Source organism: Perognathus longimembris, chromosome 19 (genome assembly GCF_023159225.1).
Source record: "Perognathus longimembris pacificus isolate PPM17 chromosome 19, ASM2315922v1, whole genome shotgun sequence".
NCBI classification, from domain to species: domain Eukaryota; kingdom Metazoa; phylum Chordata; class Mammalia; order Rodentia; family Heteromyidae; genus Perognathus; species Perognathus longimembris.
Genome location: NC_063179.1, coordinates 20,675,733 through 20,700,421, shown reverse-complemented (window position 1 = coordinate 20,700,421; position 24,689 = coordinate 20,675,733). Strand labels below are relative to the sequence as shown.

Sequence of the window (24,689 nt, the reverse complement as noted above, 5' to 3'; positions counted from 1 at the left end):
AATTCACCAGATGATATGAGAACAAGGACCACTGAATGGAGGGAAGGACATCCCAAACTGGGCCTCAGAATTGGATCTCATGAATGACATTCCACTCATCATCTATCAGAAAACACCTAGTTGAGATTGTAATGGGCTTCTTTTGGGATCACAAAAGGGTGTTTTTCCTAATCGGGGTAAAGAATAGAAATGAGGGAGTTCAAGTCTTTGGGTCTCTCAAATCAACAGAGTTGTTTTCCTTGGTAAGTCCTTTGTCAACTGATAGCTCCTATTAACTGGTAATATCAAGTAATTAATAGGCATGACTAATACCCTGTATAAATACTGCAAATGTTCCTTGTATGATGGTTTTGTGGCATGTCAGCTTACCAGGTTAAACTATATCTCTCAGAATTCCCTTTCTACTATGGTATTGGGTAGGAATAATTCTCTCCAGAGAGCAAGCACGTGCTCTACCACTTGAACCATGCTCCCAGCCTATTAACCTATGAACAGCAAGCTTCAATCTGTGCCCTTGGCATTCTAGCCTGTTTGTGATCTTCCCTTCCTAACTGTTTGCCCTGTAAACTTTGGACTTATATGGCCAGTGCAATAACTGGGAACATACACACAGGATATAGACATATCTCCAACTGTTCCCACTCCATTTGGTTGAATCCTGAAAGATGATCAGGAAACAGTTAACAATCCTTTCCTGAGTTGCTTCCTGACTTGCTAGAATTCCCCAGATAGCTACAGGCTGTTTGATGATAAAGGCATCTCTCCCAGAATAGACTGGTGTCCAGGACTAGAGACTGAGACTTTAACACTTTCCTTTCTCATTGCACCTCCAAGGGCTGGAGGCTCTGCAGCCTTAGGCCTTCAGAAGCAGGGTGTCTTTTACCAAGGCTCCCTCTTTGCCTAGCCTTCACTATTTCTTTTTACTCAAATCTTTAATGGTATGCCAGGCAGCTTTTCTTCACTGTGACAAATACCTGAAAGAATCAACTTAAAGGAAAAAATATGTTGATTTTGTTTTACATTTTCAGAGATTTCAGGCTATGGTCATTTGGCTCTCTTGCTTTTATGTGGGTATAGAACATTGGGGTGGTGAGAGCATGATGTGTGGGGATATTAATCTTCTCATTGTGGCCAGGAAGGAGAGGTAAGTCAGGAAAGAGGATAAAAGGAAGAGGGAGAGAAAGAAGAATGGCTGGGGTCCCTAAATCCCTTTCGCAGTCACTTAACTTTCTTGTACTAGATCCCACCTTTAAAGAATCCATTGAAGTCCTGCTTTGTGCTCAGTAGTATCACAGGCTAGTGACACTGAGCCCTAGCAGTATTTTTCACAAGTGCTTTTGATTCTTCCATCAAATTTAATTTATAGCAAAATCTCCAGAATCTGAGGACTCAGCAGTTCTGATAGGCACTCTGTGGGCTACTCAGGCTTTAACTAGAAAGAAGAGAAAATGGTATCTGAAAGAAAAGGCCTCTCACTCCATTTGAAGGACTTCACCAATGAGGATGGTGGGTGATTTCTCCAGTAATCACCAAAGAGGCGAAATCATTGATGGTGTATAATTTTCTAAATATTTGATATTTATTTCTCACAAATCAAGAACTTTAGTGGGGCTTCTCGTCACAGCAGGTTCCTCCTCTATGCTTCATTCATTCATTCATTCACTCATTCCCTCCCCCACCCCCCTTTCATTCACGAAGGTTGCAAGGCCTAGTTAGAAGCTATGGAGAGCGCTGTCCCCGCCGCCGGCTTCCTGTACTGGGTGGGCGCGAGCACGGTGGCCTTCGTGGTCCTGCGCGTCTCGTGCTCCCTCCTCACGGCCTTCCGGATGTGGAGTGTGGGTAACGAGGCCGGGGTCGGCCCGTGGCTCGGTGCCTGGGCAGTGGTCACAGGTAGTACTGATGGAATCGGCAAATCATACGCAGAAGAGTTAGTACAGCGTGGAATGAAGACTGTCTTAATCAGCAGATCACAGGATAAACTGAATCAAGTTTCCAGTGAGATAAAAGAGAAATTCAAAGTGGAAACAAGGACCTTTGCGGTTGATTTCACTTCAGAAGATATTTATGATAAAATTAAAACAGGCCTGGAAGGTCTTTAAGTTGGTGTTCTAGTGAACAATGTGGGAACGTCATATGAGTATCCTGAATACTTTTTGGATATTCCTGACTTGGACAGTACTATCAAGAAACTGATAAATATCAATATTCTTTCTGTTTGTAAGGTGACACGACTGGTACTGCCTGGCATGGTAGAAAGATCTAAAGGGGTGATTCTGAATATCTCCTCTGCCAGTGGCATGCTCCCGGTTCCACTGTTGACCATCTACTCTGCAACCAAGGCTTTTGTAGATTTCTTCTCTGAGTGCCTCCATGAGGAGTATAAGAGCAAGGGCATCTTTGTGCAGAGTGTCCTGCCATACTTCATAGCTACTAAAGTGGCTAAAATCCGAAAGCCAACCTTGGATAAGCCTTATCCAAAGACGTCTGTGAAGTCTGCAGTTCAAACAGTAGGCTTGCAGTCCGAAACCACTGGGTACCCGATCCATGCTCATGAAAGCCCATGAGGGCTCAGGAATAAACTCAATCGTGCCTCCTTGGCTGTATTTTAAAATAACCATGTATGGGGCTGGGGATATGGCCTAGTGGCAAGAGAGCTTGCCTCGTATACATGAGGCCCTGGGTTCGATTCCCCAGCACCACATATACAGAAAACGGCCAGAAGTGGCGCTGTGGCTCAAGTGGCAGAGTGCTAGCCTTGAGCAAAAGGAAGCCAGGGACAGTGCTCAGGCCCTGAGTCCAAGGCCCAGGACTGGCCAAAAAAAAAATAATAATAATAAAATAAAATAACCATGTATGTCAACAAGACCATAAGAGCACGCTATCTGAAGAAAGCAAAGACAAACTGGGAGTGGTTAACTCTGAGTCACCTGGCCAGGTGTTTTGGCCTTTCTTTATTCACTGCAAGGCACCTGCCTGTCCCCAGAATCTGAAATAGTTACTAACATGGCTCTCTTTCATCATGTTTAGGAGGAAAACAGAAGATGCTTTTTAGAGTTCCTGATACATACTCTGGCGAGTAATTTCTAAGTTTAATGTAAATGCTCATGTCAAAGGGATATAAAACTAATATTACCAAGAACGTAATAAGAAGGAACAGTAGGGCTGGGGATATGGCCTAGTGGCAAGAGTGCTTGACTTCTAAACACATGAAGCTTTCGGTTCGATTCCCCAGCACCACATATATGGAAAACGGCCAGAAGGGGCGCTGTGGCTCAGGTGGCAGAGTGCTAGCCTTGAGCGCAAAGAAGCCAGGGAAGGTGCTCAGGCCCTGAGTCCAAGGCCCAGGACTGGCCAAAAAAAAAAAAGAAAAGAAAAGCCTTCTGGAAGCCCCTGCCTTAAAAAAAAAAAAAAAAAAAAAAAAAAAAAAAGAAGGAACAGTAGAGTCAAACGTGAAACTCAACAGTTTCACCTGCTCAATGCCAGTGTTGATTATTCTAGTATTTTCTGTGAGACACCATAAAACATGTAATGGGTAGCTATTCTTTTTGTTTTTAATACTTTTGGGGGGTGGGGATTAACTGATTTTCTTACAGGGTGGACATGTTACAATTTCCACCAATCTTTAGGATGTTTTCTAAATGTATGTCCCAGTCTGTACATTTTATATGGGAGTACTTTTTCTTAAAAGTAACTAATGGGGCTGGGGATATAGCCTAGTGGCAAGAGTGCCTGCCTCGGATACACGAGGCCCTAGGTTCGATTCCCCAGCACCACATATACAGAAAACGGCCAGAAGCGGCGCTGTGGCTCAAGTGGCAGAGTGCTAGCCTTGAGCGGGAAGAAGCCAGGGACAGTGCTCAGGCCCTGAGTCCAAGGCCCAGGACTGGCCAAAAAAAAAAAAAAACAAACAAAAGTAACTAATGACATAGAAATAATTGTGAAATTAGTTATTTCTGGCACATGAAGCTAAAATGTTAATTTCCCCTCAGTTTGAAGGCATGTAATACTGAAAGCTATGTGGGATGATAAAGGGGAAAATGTACAGTAAGGCAGAAACGTCCTGTGAGACCACTGGGACCTACCCAGGCAAGTAGCCTTTTCATTTCTGCACAGGGCCAGTATTGCTCACTCTTCTGCGATAGTAAATACTACTAAGGAAAATGTCATTGTACTTTAAAGAGTATTCCACAGGTACTTGGAACATTGGCTATATAATAAGAGATGGTAAAACAAACCAAAAAAAAGAACTTTAGTGGATGAACTACATAACTGGAAAGGAATATCTACAGGAAACATTAATTAGGGTCAAAGCACAAATACAAAGTAACTTGATGGGTGTATTGCTCATGAATAAAGGGAAAGAATGACTAGGGTTCAGATTTCATACATAGCTCTCAAACAAGATTGGGCTTGTTATGAACTGAGGCCTGAGTTCATACAGATTTACATTTTATCAACACAGTAAAGCAAAAGCCTCTCTTAAAGAACTATTGCTCTTATATGAAGATTTTAAGGAATTTTGAGTAGAGAGTGATGAAATAACTTTTGCTATAGGAGATGCGTAGGTGATTGACTTTTCATTTTCTTTTATGATAAAACAAGTTAAAAATCTACACCTATGTTGTACTTTCTATTGACATGAAAAGGATTTTCACACGTATGCTTGTATCTAGGTTAGATGCTGCGAAGGCAAACTCTCTCAAGCTCTGCCATTTATTAGGAGTCTGCGGGTTACTGTTATTAGTGGCTCATGCCTGTAATCCTAGCTACTCAGGAGGCTGAGATTTGAGGATCATAGTTCAAAGCCAGTCCAGGCAGGAAGGTCCTCGAGACTCTTATCTCCACCTAAGCACCCAAAAAGTCAGGAAGTAGAGCTATAGCTCAAGTGGTAGAGTGGTAGTCTTGAGCAAATAATTTCAGGAATAGCCCTTAGGCCCTGAGTTCAAGCCCAGAACTGACACACGCATGCACGCGCACGCACACACATACACACACTCAATTATGCAGTCAGTTCTGATGGCTTAGTCCTGTAATCCTAATTATTCAGGATGCTGGGATCTGAGAATTGCAGTTCAGAGCCAGCCCAAGAAAGTCCATGAGATTCTTAGCTCCAATAAGCCAGAAAAAAGCTGAAAGTGGAGCTATGGTTCAGGAGGTAGAATGTTAGTCTTAAGCAGAAAAACTAAGGTACAGTGCCCAGCCTGAGTTCAAAACCTGGCACCAGGACAAAATAAAATAAAATTAAGTTATGCAAATATTTAAATTTTGTGATATAGACATATATGTGCTTTTAGAGCATTGAGTAATAAGATCTAGTGGTAGACATAATAACTACCATTATTTTGAAGTTGTAATGGATGCTTGATACTTGATATATTTGCTAAGTAGTATTTCCCTTAGTATGAGATCTAAGGGATGCATTTTCATGGCCCTTATGTTAGTTTTCTAAATAAAACAGTTATTTGCCTTTTTTCCCATCTCTTTGTTTTTCTCTTCTCTTATTAATTTCTTTTAAAAAAAAAGCATATTGTAGTTCTCTCAAGTCTTTGCCAGTAATTCAAATATTATACTAAATATCTAGTAAATATTTAGTCACCACTAAATATTTGGTAGTGACTGTTTCTTATAAATCATTTGCTCTCTATTATTATTGTTGGTAGGGGTGGGGGTGGTCATGGGGCTTGAACTCAGGGCTTGGGCACTGTCCCTGAGCTTTTTCGCTCAAGGCAAGTGCTCTACCACTTTGAGTCACAGCGTCATTCCCAGTTTTCTGGTTAATTAGAGATAAAAGTCTCATGGAGTTTCCTACCTGGGCTGGCTTTGAACTAGGATCCTCAGATTTCAGCCTTCTGAGTAGGTAGGATTTCAGGTGTGACCCACCAGCGCCTAGGCTTCTAATATTTTTTATAGTCCTCAATTTTTTCTTAGATTGACAAACCCTCTTTTTACCTCATTTTTGTCCTATCTCTTACTTTCTTTTTGTTTTTATTTATTTTTCTTAGTGATGAACATTGGAGAAATTTTCTCTTTTGTTCTTTGGATTGAGTTTTCTTCTGGTTTGAACTTTCTAGCTGATTTTTTTTTTTTTTGCTTTCTTTCTCTCTCCTTCCTCTTTTGATATTTATTTTTTCATCTTTTCATTTAAAATGTACAAGATTATGTTTCCTGATTGTTCATACTATTTTTTTCATGTTTGGCTCTATCTCTGCATGTATTCTATTCTCTAACAGAGAAAAAGTGGGTTTTTAAAAAACCCTCTTTCTACTATAAGACTACCTCTTCCCTTGAGTTGTAACCTTGAGAGTGGGTTCTGTTTTCCATTTCCCCTGTTGAATGCATGTCTGTATGTGGGCTATCTTTGTTCTTCATGGAGTTGGTATTTGAGAGCTGAGTCAGTTACTCTTTTGTTCAGCTTCAGAATCTTCTGTTTCTTTTCCTATTATTTTTAAATTTTTAACTAATTGTGCCAAAGATGTTTATTTTTCTTTTCTTTTCTTTTTTTTTTAGGTATTTGCATTTTGAGGTTTGTAGCATGAGTTTAAATATATTTCCTTGTGTGATGGCTGCTAGTAATTTGGGGGTCATTCTGTCAAGTGAAGTAGTATAGAATTCTTGCAAGACATTCCCAGAAGTCTGTGTTTGTTTTGTTTTGTAATAAAAGTTGTTTCCATGAAAAATGAATTGTTTGTGAGGTATTAGCACAGTATTTGGTGTAAAGAATAGATATGTAGCAATTGGTAGAAGAAATTTAATTTAAATACAATTGATAACTAGAGCAGCATCTTACACATATGATAAAATATGAGAAAATATAAAAATATACACCATATTCAGCTTTTTACACAAAGGTATGTCTATATATCTAATACAGTACTTTAAAATGTTAATAGTTTTATTCTAATGAAAAGTACATGATAAGTCAAACATCCAATGCAAGTATCATGCTTAGGACATTAATTGAAGGTTCATTCAAAGCAAGTATCACACTTATTGAATATTCAATCTTAGTTTATTTCCTAAGTTACAGTCTTCTAGGTGAGTTAGGAAAATCAGGAGTAAATAGTCACATGTAGGAGACATGTGAATATCTGCATAGTAAACTCTTGATTATCCACATGGATATTTTCTAAATTTTATTTTATCAGTGCCTTACAGATGATATCCAGAAAGGGAAAAAAAGGAATAATCTACTCTGTATTCAAATTAGTAGATTTTTTTTCTATTAGTGAAACTTAGACCAGATGGTGATTCCTAAGAAAACCCTCTCATGTAGGAAATTCTATAAAGGCACCATCTCTTTCCATACTCATTTCTGGTTAGAAATCTGTGCTGCCCAATGAAGAGAGAATATCAGGAGATATGTTACATCTGTAAGGGAATACCACAATGGAAACCCTTTTGTACAATTAATATATGCTAATAAAAATAAGTCATTAGAGATTTAAAAGAATCTGTGCTTTCCCTTCTGTGACCCTTCTGGAAGAATGACACGTTTACCTTTATTAAAAGGAAAGTGGAAGAAGTAAGAAAGACTTGTTCACAGAACCAAATGTATGTCTTTGCATACATTTCATTAAAATTAAAATATGATTTAGGAGAGAGGCAAGCACTCATGGCTCATATATATATATATATATATGTAGGAGAGATAGGAATAAAGCTTTTTTCTGATTATAAATTCCTTTGAGGAAAGAATTCCATTTTCTCCATTTATTTACTCCCTATATCCCAATCCTCAGAACAGTCTCTGGCACATAGTAGCTATGTAAATATTCTTGGAAGTAATAACATATATACCTCATATGTGAGTTGAATAAACACTCTAGTCTGACTTATAGCCATTATTTATTTAGCTTGGAAGGTCTAAAATATTCTTCAATTTCATTACACTATTCAGGTAATTAGAAAATTTCCCTAATCATTATCTATTGTTACCAAAGAAATGATTGTTACAACTGTTCTTAGATGTCAGACTGTTTTACATTTCATATAGTTAAGAGTCAAGTGTATCATTCTTTTATATTCTACTAGTTAGACTAGATTCTAGAAGTTATTTAGAGAGAATATTGTGGGTTAGGTGACATTTCTTCCCCAGGCATTGATAGTATTCAAAATATGATTATTGGTAATCTCCCAGATTTGAATACCTATCATGACAATAATCTTTTTTCAAAAATGCAAATGATTCTTTGTTTTTCAATCGGGACATGTGTGTTAGAGAACGTGACCAGGTAAGCAGTAGAAAACAATCATGACTCATTCCTTTGGGTGTGTTCACCGTTTTTTGATTGATGGGTGGCTTGTGTAAGTCAAGGCAATTGCATTCTTCAAAATTAACAGGCATAGTGTACCTACATGTACCTAATGTACCTCCATTCATGCTTGGCAGCATTATTTAAGTAGGACCAGGTTATACCTAGTAAAATCTATGTAGGTGTTGAAAATACTTTGCACTTCTCAGTCTCTTTGTTTTTCTTATCATTCTATAGTGAATGCCGTGTGTTGTCTCTATGCATCTGTTGAGATCATTTCTATCCTTTAAAGTTCATGCCAAATATACTCATTTCTCATACAGTGTTTTCCATTATAGCACCACTTATGCCAGGTTTTTAAGTGGGAAAAAAAACCATAAATATATTTGAAGTAGAGAAAAACTGACAGAAAGCCAACCAGGTACAGGCAGACAAGAATGTAGTACTTCAATCAGGAGATATGTTATGGACAAATCAATGAGAATTTTGATGATACTACTTTAGAATTCAGCACCCCTTTCCTTTGTTACTATCTTCCATGTTCTATTATTTTCCACTCATTGGCAATTTGAGGGGTGATAATGAGTCTCTTTATATTATATCTCTTATATTAAAGAATCTGGAATTAAAGTCCTAGGTGAATTTCCTTTGGCGTAGGCCACATGGCTACTGTATATGTTTTTGTTACACTGTGTAATGTATATATGTCTACCTGATCTAGGGAAGGGAAAGAAAAACAGGGTGTAAGATATCACAAGAAATGTACACACTGCCCTATTATGTAACTGTACCCCTTTTGCACAACACCTTATCAAAAAAATCTGTTTAATTAATAAATAAATTATAAAAAAAGAATCTGGAATTGTTTCTGTTTCTTGCAAACAAATCCCATACAAGAATCTGTAATAATTATCTATTGCCACAAAACAAAGTACCTACTCAAAATTTGTGGCTTAAAAAGCAACTAATATTTTGTATCTCAGTTTCTCTAGGCCAATCACTATCTTAGAGATTCTTGCTTAGACTCCTTTGTGTGGTTGCAGCCAAGATATAAGCTAAGGTTGGGTGCAATCATGGGAAGGCTCAAGTTCGGCTGGAGAGCACTTTCAAGATAGTTCATTGGAAAAATCCTTGTATAGGTCTCTCCACATGGTTGCCTGAGACTCCCAACAACGTAGGAGCTGATGGGCCTAGAGGAATAGTTTGCACTCTCAACAGCAAGGAAGAGTGTTTACTTCTGCCACTATTTAGAGGGAGCAAAATTAGGATGCTGTCTCTGGAACTTCTGATTTCAATCATCTCTGCTCAATGAATCTGAAATTCTCTGCCACTGTTGCTACTGCTACAATATGCTAAAGCCCCTTTCAAGATACAGTAATCTGGCTGCAGACTAAAGTAAGTGTTTAGCATTAGGCAAATATCAGGGAAAATGCTTATGTTTTATTTCTGTTCCAGGTCACATAAAATTATATCTAGATTTTTAAAAAGCCAAAACAAAACAAATGAAAACAAGTTAGTTTCTAGTCATTGGGGGAAACAGGGAAATGTTCATAGTGTTTGAACATCTGCATTACAGAAAGGTATACCTTGTTGAATGCTATGTAGTTTTGAATTCCTATAGATATTCTGGTGGTTGTGGTGGTGGTGGTGGTGGTGTGTGTGTGTGTGTGTGTGTGTGTGTGTGTGTGTGTGTGTGTGTGCTGGTCCTAGGGCTTGAACTCAGGTCCTGAGCACTATCCCTAAGCTTTTGTATTCAAGGTTAATGCTTCACACCTACATGGCATTGCTTCTGGCTTTTTGGTGGTTAATTGGAGATAAGAGTCACATTGACTTTCCTGCCTGGCCTGGCTCCTCAGATCTCAGCCTCTTGGTAGCAAGGATTACAGGTGTGAGCCACTGGTGCCCAGCTTTGTTTGGTGGCAAGGTCTTATTATGTAGCCCAGGCCAGCTTTGAACTCATGATTCTCCTTCCTCATCTGCCCATGCTCTGGAATTACAATGGGGTGCCACCATAACTATCTTTTGTATTTCTTGACTCAACATAAGCTGTTGCTTGGACACATTTTGATTCTTCTGGATCTTACTTTGGGATTTGTTAAAAAAAAATTAGTCTATGGTTAGTTATTTCCCACTCTGAGATAAGACTCTTTCAAGTGTTTAGTCCAATACCTCATGGATTGAGAGGTTCTGCAGTCTGATTGGTGGGCTTTATCCAGGGCTTGGGTGGACTCAAGACACTGTTCCCTGTGAAGATTTCGCATTGTTCTTTCCTTGACCTAGAGTATTTTCCTCACACATATAGGATGATTGTTACTCAGCTGCAGATAAAAGGAGTCTGCAAATCTCTGGAGCCTTGCTCGGCAAAACTCCCTTCATTTTGTATCCTTTCATGTGAATTCTGTCACTTTTGGTCTCCCAGGACTCTCAGATCCATCTTCTTAACTTGGGGAGTCCTCCGGGCTCAACCTGGGGGTTCCCTGTGTACTACAGCCTGGAATCCTCTCAAGCTGCTGGGCCACGGCCATCACACAGCTTGCTTTCTGTCCTCTGGAATCTCTGTCTTTCTTCGCCTGGTATCTAGTGTCAAACTGATTTATCAAATTCTTGTGTCCTCCCCCCACATCCCCTTCATCTCAGGTTGTTACAGTGGGTAGGCTAAATCTGGTCTCTGTTACTCCATGCTGGACTCTTGTTTTTTGTTTATGTTTTTCATCATGGCCCATATCATCCTGTAGGAAAGCATTCAAACCTAACATGATATTATTTCCCAGGTGACACCCTAACTGAATTTTTGATAAGCCATTCTATTGTTTTATAAGGCTGAGTGCTTCTGAGCAATGGGGTACAGGGAAATGTCGGTGACTGCCACAGGCACCAATTCATCACCTACTTATTTGGCTGTACATTTAGTTCCTTGGGCAGCAGTTGAATGAACAAGGCATATGCCTTGTTCATGAACAAGTCTATGTATGGTTGTGCTGCAGAAATGTGACAGGAAAGACAAACCAAATCTCGAAAATGTCTCTCTTCCACCTGGACAAGTGCTGCTTCTCTGTAATGGAAGGCTTTTGATGTACTCAAACAGGTACCGGACACGAGCTTATGGGACTCCATCATGGCTAACTTCTACTGTTGGCAGATTGGTCCCTCAGCAATGGAAACAGCCAGGTTATCCTTAGTGAAGGATCATGGCAGCCTGTTCACGGGCCATTGAGTAAGCAAGAGGTGCTGGGGAACGAGTCTGAGTGATATCCCCAGAAAAGTTTTATTTGTCCAGCATATTCTTGAGAGTCTTATCTGTGGTGGTTGATCTTTGGTTCAGTATTTGCCATGGAAACAAAATACTTTTACCTTTGAGCCAATTCTTAGAGTTTATGCATCTAGTGCTATGTATAAGAAACCACTCAAACTTAATGGCTTAAGAGAATACTTATTGTGCACATGAATTTGCTATTTAGGAGGTCTCTGGGGCAGGACACATCTCTTCTGTACTTGATGTCACTTTGGATGATAAAAGCTGGGGCTGCATTCTTTTGAAGGCTTCCTTACTCACATATATTCCTGTCTAACAGGTCTTCAGCTGGGACAGAGGCGAGAACATCTGTATGGCTTTTCAATGTTACTATTTGGCTTCCTTTCACATAGTCACTTGGTTCCAAGGGTAAGTCTCCTCTAAGGAGAAGAAAAAAACACCTATATTGCCTTCTGTGGATTGGCCTTAGAAATCATAGGACATTATCTCTGTCACTAAGAAAAAAATACAGATCTGATCTCTCAATGGATGATTGCCAATGTTACATTGTAAGAGAGACATAAAAATGGGAGATGTGGATGTGGCTGTATCTGGAAAATACAGGCTGCCCTACCATCTTATTGGTCTTCTCCAAATGTTCTCATCTCTACTTTTCCATTCTTACTTTTTTACAAGACATGGCCCATCTAACTAAATGTGTAGCTTTTCCCTGTGTGTTGGTGCTCATCAGTATTTTAGGCATTTGTATTTCCAAATAAAAGGGATAAACACATATATCACTTGCTCAAAGTTCTGTTCTCTGAGATAATTTGTCTGCCTCATTGTCCCTTAGAGCCTCCGTAGGTAGAACTGTAATATTGAAGAAGTCCACTTATAGAAAGTGCTTGTATATTATGTAGAATGATCAGAAAACCTTGTATTGAGGGTTTTTTTTTAATTCTCCAGTCATCAGTGACTATTTGTCAGATGAGAGAGGACACGGCTGAGCATCAGAAATAGGCATATTAAGAAGAAAAGGCCACATGTTTATGTAACATGCTGGTATCATCAGAACCTGCTTAAACTTAATGATCTTTCTTGTAGGTACAGTGTAGCTGCACACAACTTTAGGAATCACTGGATGAAGTAGCACCTGAGCTTGTAATGGCTGTATACTCATTTCAGATTTGGTGGTTAGATAGCATGATAGACTACAGAACGGTTCCCAAATATGTCTACACTTGAATCTGCAGACTCCAGAGAGGTCACATTATATGGTGAAAGGATTGCCTATGTAATGAAGTTAAGGAACCTAAGAAGGGAGGATTGCCCTGAATTATCTGGACAGACATGTAATAACATTTCTAATTAGGAAGACCCAGGAGGAGGAGTCAGAATCTGAGGAAAAAGCAATGTGAAGATGGAAATAGCACCTTGAATGGTGCAGTTTGAAGAAGCCAGAAGCCAAGGCCTATAGTTCCTAGAAACTAAAAAGTACAAGACAATAGATTATCTCCTCATATCTTCCCAAATAAACGCATCCTCCGGCACCATATTCATCATAACTTAGTAAAACTGGTTTTAGACTTTTGGCATTCAGCATAATGAGGGATCCTCTAGTGACTGGGCTGCCATTCTGGAAGTTTCTAACTCAGTTACTCTAGTCTCTGCCTTCACTGTCACAGTATCTTCTCTGTGTGTACTTCTCCTCCTCTGCTGTGTACCAACTCTTCATCAGTTTTCTCTTGTGAAGACATTTGTGACTTCATTCTTAAATGAAGGCCTACCTAAATAATACAGGATTGTTAGCCCATTTGAAGATCTTTAGCTTAATTACACACAGGAGACCACTTTTCTATGTAAGATACTATTTCCAGCTTAAGAGTTAAAAGTCATTTCTGGGGCTGGGAATATGGCCTAGTGGCAAGAGTGCTTGCTTTATATACATGAAGCCCTGGGTTTGATTCCTCAGCACCACATATATATAGAAAAGGCCAGAAGTGGTGCTGTGACTCAAATGGCAGAATGCTAGCCTTGAGCAAAAAGAAGCCAGTGGCAGTGCTCAGGCCCTGAGTTCAAGGCCCAGGACTGGCAAAAAAAAAAAAAAAAAAAAGTCATTTCTTTCAGTGACCATTCACAGTCATGAAATACATGGTAATTGTTAGGTTTCAAAAATAGGTAGCCGATAAAGGAGAATGCCACCTGGTATTCAGGCAGGGGAGAAAAGTTTATTACCCAACTGCTGGCCTGTGGCCTCGGTGATGCATGGCGGGAGAGAAGGGGCCACCCCCACACCTTCTTGCCCTTATCTAGGGCAGGGTGGGTGTGGCCAGGTGGATTAGGATGTGACCTCAGGGAAGGGGGAGGTCTCCCTGCTGGGGAGGCCCCAGCAGGCCTCCTGGTCTGCTGGTTACCCAGGAAACTGGGTGGAGATGTAACCAGGTTGGGCGTATCTGCATGGCGCCCTCCCAGGGTGGACCTTACAGTAACTGGTTACAGCAACAATCAATACAAGTAAGTATGCATATAAAGCCTCTAGTAGCCCATAGCAGCCGGTCAACAGCTGTTTCTCAGAAGCTGGGCGTGGCTTTCTAATGAAACCCTGAGAGGTTGGGCCCTGATTCTTTTTTTTTTTTTTTTCTAGTCCTGGGGCTTAAACTCAGGGCTTGGGCACTGTCAGGAGCTTCTACCATGAGAGCCACAGCACCACTTCCGGCTTTCTTTTTTTTATGTGGTACTAAGGAATCGAACCCAGGGTTTTATGAATGCTAGGCAAGCATTCTACCACTAAGCCATATTCCCAGCTCGGGCCCTGCTTCTTGAATGCACTCTTTCAGATCAGTCAGAGACATTTCAAACTTTACTAGACATATTATCAAGAGGGACATTCCCAGGAACCTCTTTGTTCCTTCCAAAGTAGGCCAGGCTGCCTCGAGGGTCACTTCGTAAATGTATGAGAATTGTACACTGCAATGCAGCATATGTTGTTGTTAAGTCTTAAGAGGTGTGGCAAGCCTTGTACCTGTTTTTTGGTAGGAAGGGAGGCAAGGTGTAGTATCTTTTAGAGGTGATAGTCTGACACGTCTTCCAGACTCTCAGAAACTTCCCTCAAATAATACATCTCTGAATATATCTGCCTGTGTGTGTTTCAGTAAAACATTCCAATCCTATTAATCACTTGTTATCTACTCTTTCAAGCCTGTTCTTTTCACATATATACACAGATGTTCTGCACTTATTTAGCTCTTACCCAGCTGCTCTCCATCTTCTCTTCCCACTGTAAAATACACAATGATAGATTAATCAATTCTGACATCTACACTTTCAACTCCCACCCACAGAGTCCCCTATGAATTGAAAGACAGATTCTGGAATGAGAATACACAATATGTTGATAGCAGGCATCTTGTTCCAAGTTCATTTAAGCCAGATGCAAAACAAAAATTGTTTTTCAATGTGATGGGCGTGGCTTGCCTCTTTTTTTCTGTGTGTAGATTGCAGAATTTGCAGGTGGGTCTCCACTACTAGATTCTTTTATTTTTGTGCCAGATGTGCTCACCAGTACAAGTGGCACACATTAGCTGTGTGTATGTTTGCATGAGTAAAGTTCTTCATTAAAAGGATCAGAACCCTGAAAGCAGAATCCTTTCTTCATTTTAGAAGTAGGACTAGGTGATAAGGTAGTTATCCCTCAACAGTTACTTTCTGGGAGAACTGCATATTTTTATACCTATTCTGTTTTTAGCTTTTGTTTCAGAGCCTAGGTATTTACAAATCTAATCTTACATGAATTTAGATCCTTCTGAATGCTTAGTTCTTTCAAAACAATTGAAAAGTAAAAGAACATTAAAAAAAGTTCCACTATAGGAAAATATGTCCAGTTTAGATAAAATTGAAGCACATGTCTGTCTATTTCACAGAAGAATGGACATGAGCACTCAATGGAAATGTAGGCAGTTTTCCATTGTTTGAAAAAATAATGGAGATAAAACACTTGTGAGGAGGAATGGCTTGATTCAGCTCATGATTTCAAGGTTTCAGTCCATGGTTAGTTGACACAGTTGCCTTGGGCCTGTGGTAGTACAGTATATCAGGGCAGGAACACATGGAGGTTGAGGGTCCTAATGTTCCTTTGAAGGGCACACTTCCTATGACCTAACTGCCTTCTGTAAGGCTCCACCTCTCAAAGGTTCCACCACTCCCAACAATGCTAAGATCTGGTGACTACGCCTGTAACACATGGGGCTTTCAGGGACATTTTAAAATCCAAGATACTCTGCAGCTTGGACCTTTTAGGACATAGGGGAAAAGATTTCGGTTTGTAGATAGCACAGCTGATGTCCATAAGGACTTCATGGAGCTGGGGCTTTCTTGACTTCTCTAGGGAATCAGAGAATTGATACAACTTTTTTTGCTAAGTAATGCAATCTTCAAATCAGAGCAAGAGCTGTGTTGGTGGCTCACACAGGTAATTCTAGCTACTTTGGAGGATGAGATCTGAGAATCATGGTACAAAACCAGCCAGGGCAGGAAAATCCATGAGACTCTTACCTTCAATTAACTACCAGAGAACAAGAAGTGGAACTGTGGGTCAAAGTGGTAACATAATAGACATGAGCAAAAAAGCTCAGGGACAGCATTGGAACCTTGAGTTCAAGTCCCATGAATGATCCCCCCAAAAAATCAGAGAAAGAATTGTATAATGCAATAGCACCCAGTTGTAAAGATGAATGTCGTACTGTTACATGTGTCAACATAGATAAACCTTGAAGACATAATAAGTGGAAGTGTCTAACTATGAAGACAATATATTATGTGATTTCAGTTATGTGAAACATTCAGGGTAGGTAAACCCCATGGAGACAAAAAGTAAACTGATGGTTGCCACAGTTAAAGGAGGGATATGAGGATAGTTATGAGGTCTCTTTTAGGGGTGATGAAAATACATAGTGCTAATGGTTGTACAATATGCTGGGGAAAAAGTGGATTTACACTGTAAAAGGGGGAATGATGTGATATGTGAACTATTTCAATGTAGCTGTTAAGATTTTTTAAACATCAAAGCAAAAAAGTAAAGTTACCTAATGAAACATTTCTCAAACCTTTAAAAAGATGTAGCATTTCCTAAAACTTTCATAAGTCAGACATCGGTCATAAAAATATAGTTTCTTATGTTCACTTAATTGATGTACAACCTAAGAAAAATCAAAGGAAAGATGATAACAACAAAATCAAAGATTTGTACTTATTTGAATGATGAAAACAGAGACAAACATCTGACACTAAAAAGTTAGGAAGAAGTAATTAGCTCTGCTTCATTATAAGCTGAATTATAAAAAGCTTTGGTGAATATTAAGAATAGTGATCCTCACAGGGAAGCAAAGGCTCCTTTGTGTGGTAACTGCTACTGTGATTTAAATGTAGCCAGTGTTCCTCAAGAAACCAGGTGTTAAATGCTTGGTTACATGGAGGTCCTATTAGGATGTGCTGTGAAGGTTTAGAAGATGAGGAGACAAAAATAATTCAATAATTATATAAACAAGGGTTCATTTTCCATCTTCCTTTGTTTTAGCAGTATTGGGGTTTGAACGTGGATCCTCACACTTGCTAAGCCAGGTGCACTCTCCTGCTTGAGCTACATCTCCAGCCCTTTTTTAGTGTTATTTTTCAAGGCAGGCTCTCACTTTTTGCTTAGGTGGGCCTGGGCTTTGATTCTGGGCTTCCCTTTGTTGCTGGGATGATAGGCACTCACCATGTGTCATTGTACTTCTCTTGTAGCTGGGATAACAAGTGTGAACCAAAGTGCCCAACAGTTGGGGGGCACGCAAACTTCTTTCTGCCCAGATGGACTTCAAACCATTATTCCTACATCTCTTTATCTCCAAAGCACAGTTAGGATTACTAGCTAGAGCCACTTGTATTCAGCTCAGACTTCCAAGATTCTTTTTGAGAAAATTTGATGATATATATACACATATAATTTGTCCTTTTTTTTTGGCCAGTCCTGAGCCTTGGACTCAGGGCCTGAGCACTGTCCCTGGCTTCTCTTTGCTCAAGGCTCACACTCTGCCACTTGAGCCACAGCGCCACTTCTGGGCTTTCCTATATACGTGGTGCTGGGGAATCAAACCCAGGGCTTCTTGTATAGGAGTCAAGCACTCTTGCCACCAGGCCATATTCCCAGCCCTAATTCTTTCTTTTGATGAGAGATCATTGGTGACTTTCACTGGAAAATTAAGATTAGTGTGACTGCTGTAAGAAATTGCCGCAAAGTTTGTGTCTTTAAGCAATGGAAATTTAGTCCCTTACTATTCTGGTGGGACAAGACCGGCATTAGTATCACTGGGAGTCAAGACTGCACTCCTTCTAGGGGTCCAGCAAAACTGGTTGTTCCTGAAAGCATTTGAAAAACTAGTGAGAATGGAAGGTTGGTAGAGTTGTATGAATGGGATGGGGTATATGGATCCTGAAACAGGGCTGGAGAAACTTCTTTTTTCACACAAGACCAAATGTATATTTACTGAAAACAACACATGGAGAGGATGGGAAGCTAGAATTTGCTTTGTTAAAGCTACAGTTCAGAAAAAAAAAATTGCTACGAAAGACCCACCTGGTGTGCTCAAGGCAGATTATAAAGCACATTGAGCAGCAAAGAATTGCTTGTCTGTGGAGATCAGTTTGTGCCTAGGAATATAGCTGGGTTGGCTCAATGGTACCCAAAGCAAACCACAGTCTGGCTTTACTACGAAGTCTCTGTCTGTGTCTCTTGGTTTCTGTTTCTTTCTCTGTCCCTCTGTCTCTGTCTGTCTGTCTCTCAGACATACACACACGTACAGTTTAAATGGAAATTTTTATAGATTGAATAATGCCCCAAAATATGTTCTTATTCTAATTCTAGAACTTTTAAATGAAAAAAATCTTTGAAGATGGTTTAAGTTAAAGATCTTGAAATGAGATTATTCTGGGTGAGTTCTAAGTGCAGTGACATGTGTCTCCCAATGAGGGAGGTATTGGGAGACCAAAGAAGAGAAGGCAATGCAACCATGAAGTCGGAGATGAGAATGATGCAGGCTGTTGAGTACAATCTTCTCTGGACCCTCAGAGAGAGAGAGAGAGAGAGAGAGAGAGAGAGAGAGAGAGAGAGAGAGAGAGAGAGAGAGAGAGAGTATACAGGTGTACCAATGCTTTGGTTTCATAAAAGGAAACTATTTTTTGGATTTTTGGCCTTAAAACTATGAAAGAATAAATGTTTTATAGGTTTGAACCATCAAGTTGTGGTGATTTATTATGGCAGCAACAGGAAACAAATATAAATATAAATAAACAATATAAATTTAACAAATATAAATATATGGTATAGTGATAACTTAGATATCAGAACTTAGTGCAATAGTCACAAATAGATGCACTGATCATCTCATCACTAAAGAATGTACTGCACTGGAGAGCAATATGGCAGTTCTTTCCCCTGGCACTGCAATGACATGTTGTTCCATCAGTTGAGAGGACAGATGAAGTAGCTGGCTGTGTTTAGGGCCAGGCTATAGGAAAACACTTCACTTTAAACACTATAGCTTCCTCCACAGGTATATTTGGGGCCCAAGTCCCACCTGGGGGATTGAGGATCCACAACTCTCTTCTCACTTACAAAAGGCATTGGCTCAATGAGTGGAATGATGGGTCAAATTGCTGTTGTGATGATCAATATAGTCCTTATTAGGCTAGGGATATGGCCTAGTGGCTAGAGCGCTTGCCTCGTATACTTGAAGACCTGGGTTCGATTCCCCGGGTTCGATTCCCCAGCACCACATATACAGAAAATGGCCAGAAGTGGCGCTGTGGCTCAAGTGGCAGAGTGCTAGCCTTGAGCAAAAAGAAGCCAGGGACAGTGCTCAGGCCCTGAGTCCAAGGCCCAAGACTGGCAAAAAATAAAATAAAAAAAAATATATATAGCCCTTATTTTTAATCTCCCAAGTCAGTAAAGTTGAAGTTTTAGAAGCTAAGTAACAATAGCTATCTGTCTATACACTCACTGTGTGCTATATGGTTTTCTAACTGTTAAATTAGCTTACTGAAGACTCTAAACTGGTGCAGAGAGGTTACAGAGTTTGATAAAGATGAGAGTTGCAGTGCTGGAATGTGAATCCACACCAACTGCTATGGTATGGATATAGTCTATCATCCTGAAAAGATCATGTTCTCATGGTGACAATATGAGGAGGTGCTTTGGCGCCTTTAAGAGGTAAGGTCTAGCTGGGCATTGCTGTACATGCCTATAATCCCAGCACTAAGGAGCTCTAAGGTGGGAGGATCACATGGCTGGGGCCAGCCTGGGCTATATAGGGAGGCTTTAACTAGAAAAAAAATGGCAAAGACAGTCTAGTAGGAAGTAAAGCTCTTTAGGGGAGTGTTCAGAGGGTAGTTCTTATGTGAGTGCGGATTTCTCATGAGAGGGTTGCAAAAGGAGCAAGGCTGGCTTTACTCAGTTCTCTCTGCTTCCTGGCTCATGATGTGTCTACTTGCTCCAAGACGTATTCTACTATTATCATCTACCATTCAGGAAGTGAGATAGCCAAGGGACTGCCCATCATAGAGCCTATACCATCCCATTTGAAACTTGAAGGTTCAGAACTATGAGCTAAATGAATCTTTTGTCTCTATAAAGGTAGATGCCTTGTGCATTTTGTGGTAGCAATACAAAGCTGATACACTGATTGACATAAAAATCTTTGCTCTCAACGGATACATGCACTCCTAACCAACACATTATATTCTTGTAATAAGTTAGTTAGAGATGATACTATTTTGCCATGACTATGAAGCATGTTCACATTTTCTGTAAGTAGTACCAACTGCTACTTTATTGTTCCTATTACTTCAATAAAGAGCATAAATGCTTTTATAATCAGAAAAAAACAATAAAGTCAATTTGCTTTTTTTAGAAAAAAGTAATTTTCAAAATTGCTATGTACACCTATTTCTTACATACATACATTACATACATATATATGCATACAGGTATAGACAGCCAAAATTAGGTGGATATATTTAAGAGTTTCAGTTATTTTATAATTGAAGTTGATAGTATTTTAGAGTAGGAGAAGGAGTTCATATGACTTTCTAGAACATGGACAAATAATTGTAGAACACTGATTTTTGCTTCCTCACACTTGTCCCTTCTGACACTAGTATCAACTATAACAGCTTATTTTGTCCTTAACTTTTGTTACCAGTGTAGAAGCCCTGGAATTTCTTGATAACCCTGGAATTTCTTGGTAACTGTAATTTAGTAGCAAAGTATCAAATTTAAAAACAAAGACGACTTGTGTAAATCCAATAGGACCCTTTTGGTTATACCTTTTCATTTTGAAATACAAGGGTTTAAACTCAAAGTCTCATGCCTGCTAGGTAGGCCATACCTGTTGTCCTCCTCCCACCAAAAAATACCTGGTCTGGTGTTAACTGGAAAAATTGGGATGCTAGGTGATGAATACAATATAATCTGATTGTAATAATGAAAAATTTTATATTCCACCATTTTGTTTCTATGCACACCGATCATGGATACAATTAGATTGTTTAAGAATATATTTTGTTGTTATTGTAAAGGTGATAAGACATGAGATTATGGTTACCTACGACAGGTAATGAGTACATTTCTTTTTGAACAATGTCACCCCTATGTCCTCACTCTCTCACAGTTGATTTTTTCTTAATACTTCAAGAAGTGCTATGATGAGCAGCACATACTTTTGGAATTAGAAATACTGTGCATCTCCCCAACTTCATGCAATGACAATGTATTTTTGTTTTACAGAAAGCAGAAATTAAAATATTCTTCATTGTAAAATGATAGTTATTTCTGAATCCCAGCTTTTCTAGCCTTTTGTTCTGTAAGGCTTTCTGGGGCAGGGGGCTACCTAATTAAAATGTGGGTCCCAATTTCAACATTTTTTGAGTCCCTTAACACTGCTTTCCTACTTCCTATATCATGAAAACTTTTCTACTTTCTATTCAGCTAGAAATGAAAAGACATTCTTAGAAAGACTTTTTTTGTAATGTTGTTTGCCTGAAGATATTCGGCTGTTTTTCTAAACATTTGCTTTCATAATTCAGTCTGATGTGCTTAGATTAATACACACCTTATTCCCAGGTTTTTATTCTGGTAACCTCCGTGACCATCAAAACTAATGTATTATGAGCTCTCTTTACTTAGTTTTACTCTTATTTCTTTCAACTGCTTATGCTAATTTGTCTTTCATACAATGCATTTGAAACAATTTCCTTTCTATCCATAGAACATTTTGTTAGGTTCAGTGAAATTGCTGCAATTTTCTATAATCTTACTAGAAAAGCATTAGACATAACGTAGAGCCGCCATAAAGCTTTGTCTCTACCAGTTAAATAACCAGACTGTAGCCCACTTGATGGGCTCCTGCAGGACTCCTGAGGGACTAAGAGGCATTACTGCACAGTTGACAACCACTCAATGACTCAGAGAGGCGGGGTGGGGAGTGAATCCGCATTGGCTGCCAATTTGGTCACCACGAAGGCAGGGGAGTTTCAAGAATGACTTTGTAGTTTTAAAATCACCTGCGTCATTACTGTATGCCCCATTTGGCTCAGTGATTGTTTAAAAAACAGAAGTTCCTTTGGCTGCCTTTTTTTTTTTTTTGGCCAGTCCTGGGCCTTGAACTCAGGGCCTGAGCACTGTCCCTGGCTTCCTTTTGCTCAAGGCTAGCACTCTACCACTTTAGCCACAGCACCACTTCTGGCTTTTTCTGTTTATGTGGTGCTGAGGAATGGAACCTAGGGCTTCATGCATGCTAGGCAAGCACTGCTAAACCACATTGCCAGCCATTGCTGCCTTTTTATGCAGACAACTGGGCAGCCTACAGTGGTACTTGCTTTCTTTCCATAGCCTCTTTTCTTAAGGGCTTCTCCTCTTTGATGTACCAAGATGCTGGCTCTGTTCTTCAGAGTCTGATTGTCCTATACCCTTGGTAGGTTTATTTTCCCCACTCCCACATACCTTGGCTTTGGAAGGAGAGATGGAGTGGCCAGATTCCCACTAGCTTCCAGGCCAGGTGTCTTCATCTCCAGGCCCTAAGTGTGGGTTATTGGCTACTTCTAACTCCACCCTCCTGACAAGTGCCCTAAACCAGTGGCTCTCAGAGCATGGCTCCTACACTTGCAGCGGAGCTTCACCTAGGAAGTTGTAAATCCAAATTCTCACGTCCTACTTTTGACCTTTGAGTCAGAAGCATGGGACAAGGGTCCATTTGTCTGTGTCTCTGAAGCCCCGATTCTGACAACTACTGCCCTAGTCTGGATGAAAATGCAATTCCGAAATGCCTGGCATAATACTTTCAGGGAGAGTTAGAGGGTTAGTTCTGGTGCTAAAAAAGAAAAAGACTACCTTCTTTTAATAGGTTTTTTTTTTTTTTGCCAGTCCTGGGGCTTGAACTCATGGCCTGAGCACTGTTCCTGGCTCCTTTTTGCTCAAGGCTAGCACTCTACCACTTGAGCCACAGAGCCACTTCTGTCTTTTTCTGCTTATATGGTGCTGAAGAATCGAACCCAGGGCTTCATGGAATGCTAGGCAAGCATTCTACCACTAAGCCACATTCCCACTTCAATGTGGGTAATTTTGTCACACTGTTTAGGTTACAGAACTTGTGGCATGAGGCTGAGGTTGGGATTTGAGGCAAACTTAGGTCTTGGCCAAACTTCTCCCTTGTGCTCTGCTGTCCCCTTGCTCTTTTTTTACAGGATGTTATGGGTTGGATTATGTTTCTCAAAATAGCATATGGCGAGCCAGGCATGGGGCTGCCTGCCTGTAATACTAGTATTCAAGAGGGAGAGCCAGGAGGATCCCCAGTTCAAGGCGTCCTGGACTACACAAGGAAGATCCCATCTCAAAGCTAAAACCCAAATCCACCAATTAACCAAGTAACCTGCCAACAGCATATGTCAAAGTCCAAATCTTTACTTCCTCAGCATGTGTCCTTATTTGGAAATGGGATTCTCTGCACGAAGAGAGGTCATACTGCAACAGGGGGAAACACCAGGCACAGTAGGGCTCTTGGGAGGATGGAGGTAGAGGAGTGATTATTCTACAAGTCATGAAACACCAAGGATTGTTGTCCTAATCACTGAGTACTAGGAGAGAGGCAGGGAGGATATTTTCCCTCAGTGCTCTCAGAAGGAACTGATCCTGCTGACACTGATTTCAGACTTCCAGCCTCCAGAACCGTGAGAAAGTTCTCCTGTTCCCAGCCATCCAGTTTATGATGCTTGTTATAGAAGCTCTGGGAAACAAATAGAAGGTGTTTCACCTGATCAAGCCCCCTTGCTGATTCTCATGCCCAACAGTCCCTACCTCAGGCTCTGATTCTTGGGAATCCGATCCAAAACAAGAGCAATTTTCCTCATTTCTCAAGGGCATTTCTATCGTTTTTACAAAACATTCTGTTCCTTTGCATTTCCCGCCTTTCATCTGCACTATCTTCTTGCTGAACTAGTTAGTGTTTTAACCACTTTGTTAAACTAGCTGAATGCAGTGGGAGATACTCGGGTTTCTCTTGATGGTTTATTTTCATGTATGTATTTTTATTCTCACTACCTCTAAGTGCACTTAGTTATATCATTCTCATTCCTCTCTGGTGGCATTTCAGATTCCATAGCTTTTCCAGTCACATGTGGTTAATAGTGAGGTCTCATCAAGGAGTATGAATTAGGCCCTCAAGATTGCATCTCATTCAATGCTGCCTGTCTCCCATCACAGGGATGTCCCACGATTCTGCAGGAAGCCAGTGCAGACAACTGTGAAGTCTTATCCTCTGCCTTCTCCCATATTTTCTTTGCTGCCTCCGGCACACCAAGGAGTAAGGAAGAAGAGACTGGAATTGCTCAGCCTCAGAACACTTGGTATGTTGGGCTGCTTATTGTTTTGTGGGGTGTGTGGTTGTGGTGGGGGTAGATTGATTAAAGACATTTAGCAGCATCCTTGGCTTTTATCCTTAGATAGTAGCAGTTCAGCTGTTACTGCCCCCACCAACCTTGCTTTCCAATCTAACAACCAGAATTGTCTCCAGATATCTCGGATGTGTCTGAGGATAGGCAGTTTCTTACTATACTGGTCCTGATGTCAGCTGTCCTGTCAGTGTCCATTGTCAAAGCATATGTAATTTCTAATAGGCCTA

General features: G+C 40.2%; 1 pseudogene; it reads left to right on the top strand.

Annotated features, from left to right (window-relative positions):
- The first annotated feature begins 1,617 nt into the window (after positions 1–1,617).
- Positions 1,618–3,052, top strand: LOC125367555 (annotated as a pseudogene).
- Positions 3,053–24,689: the final 21,637 nt, after the last annotated feature.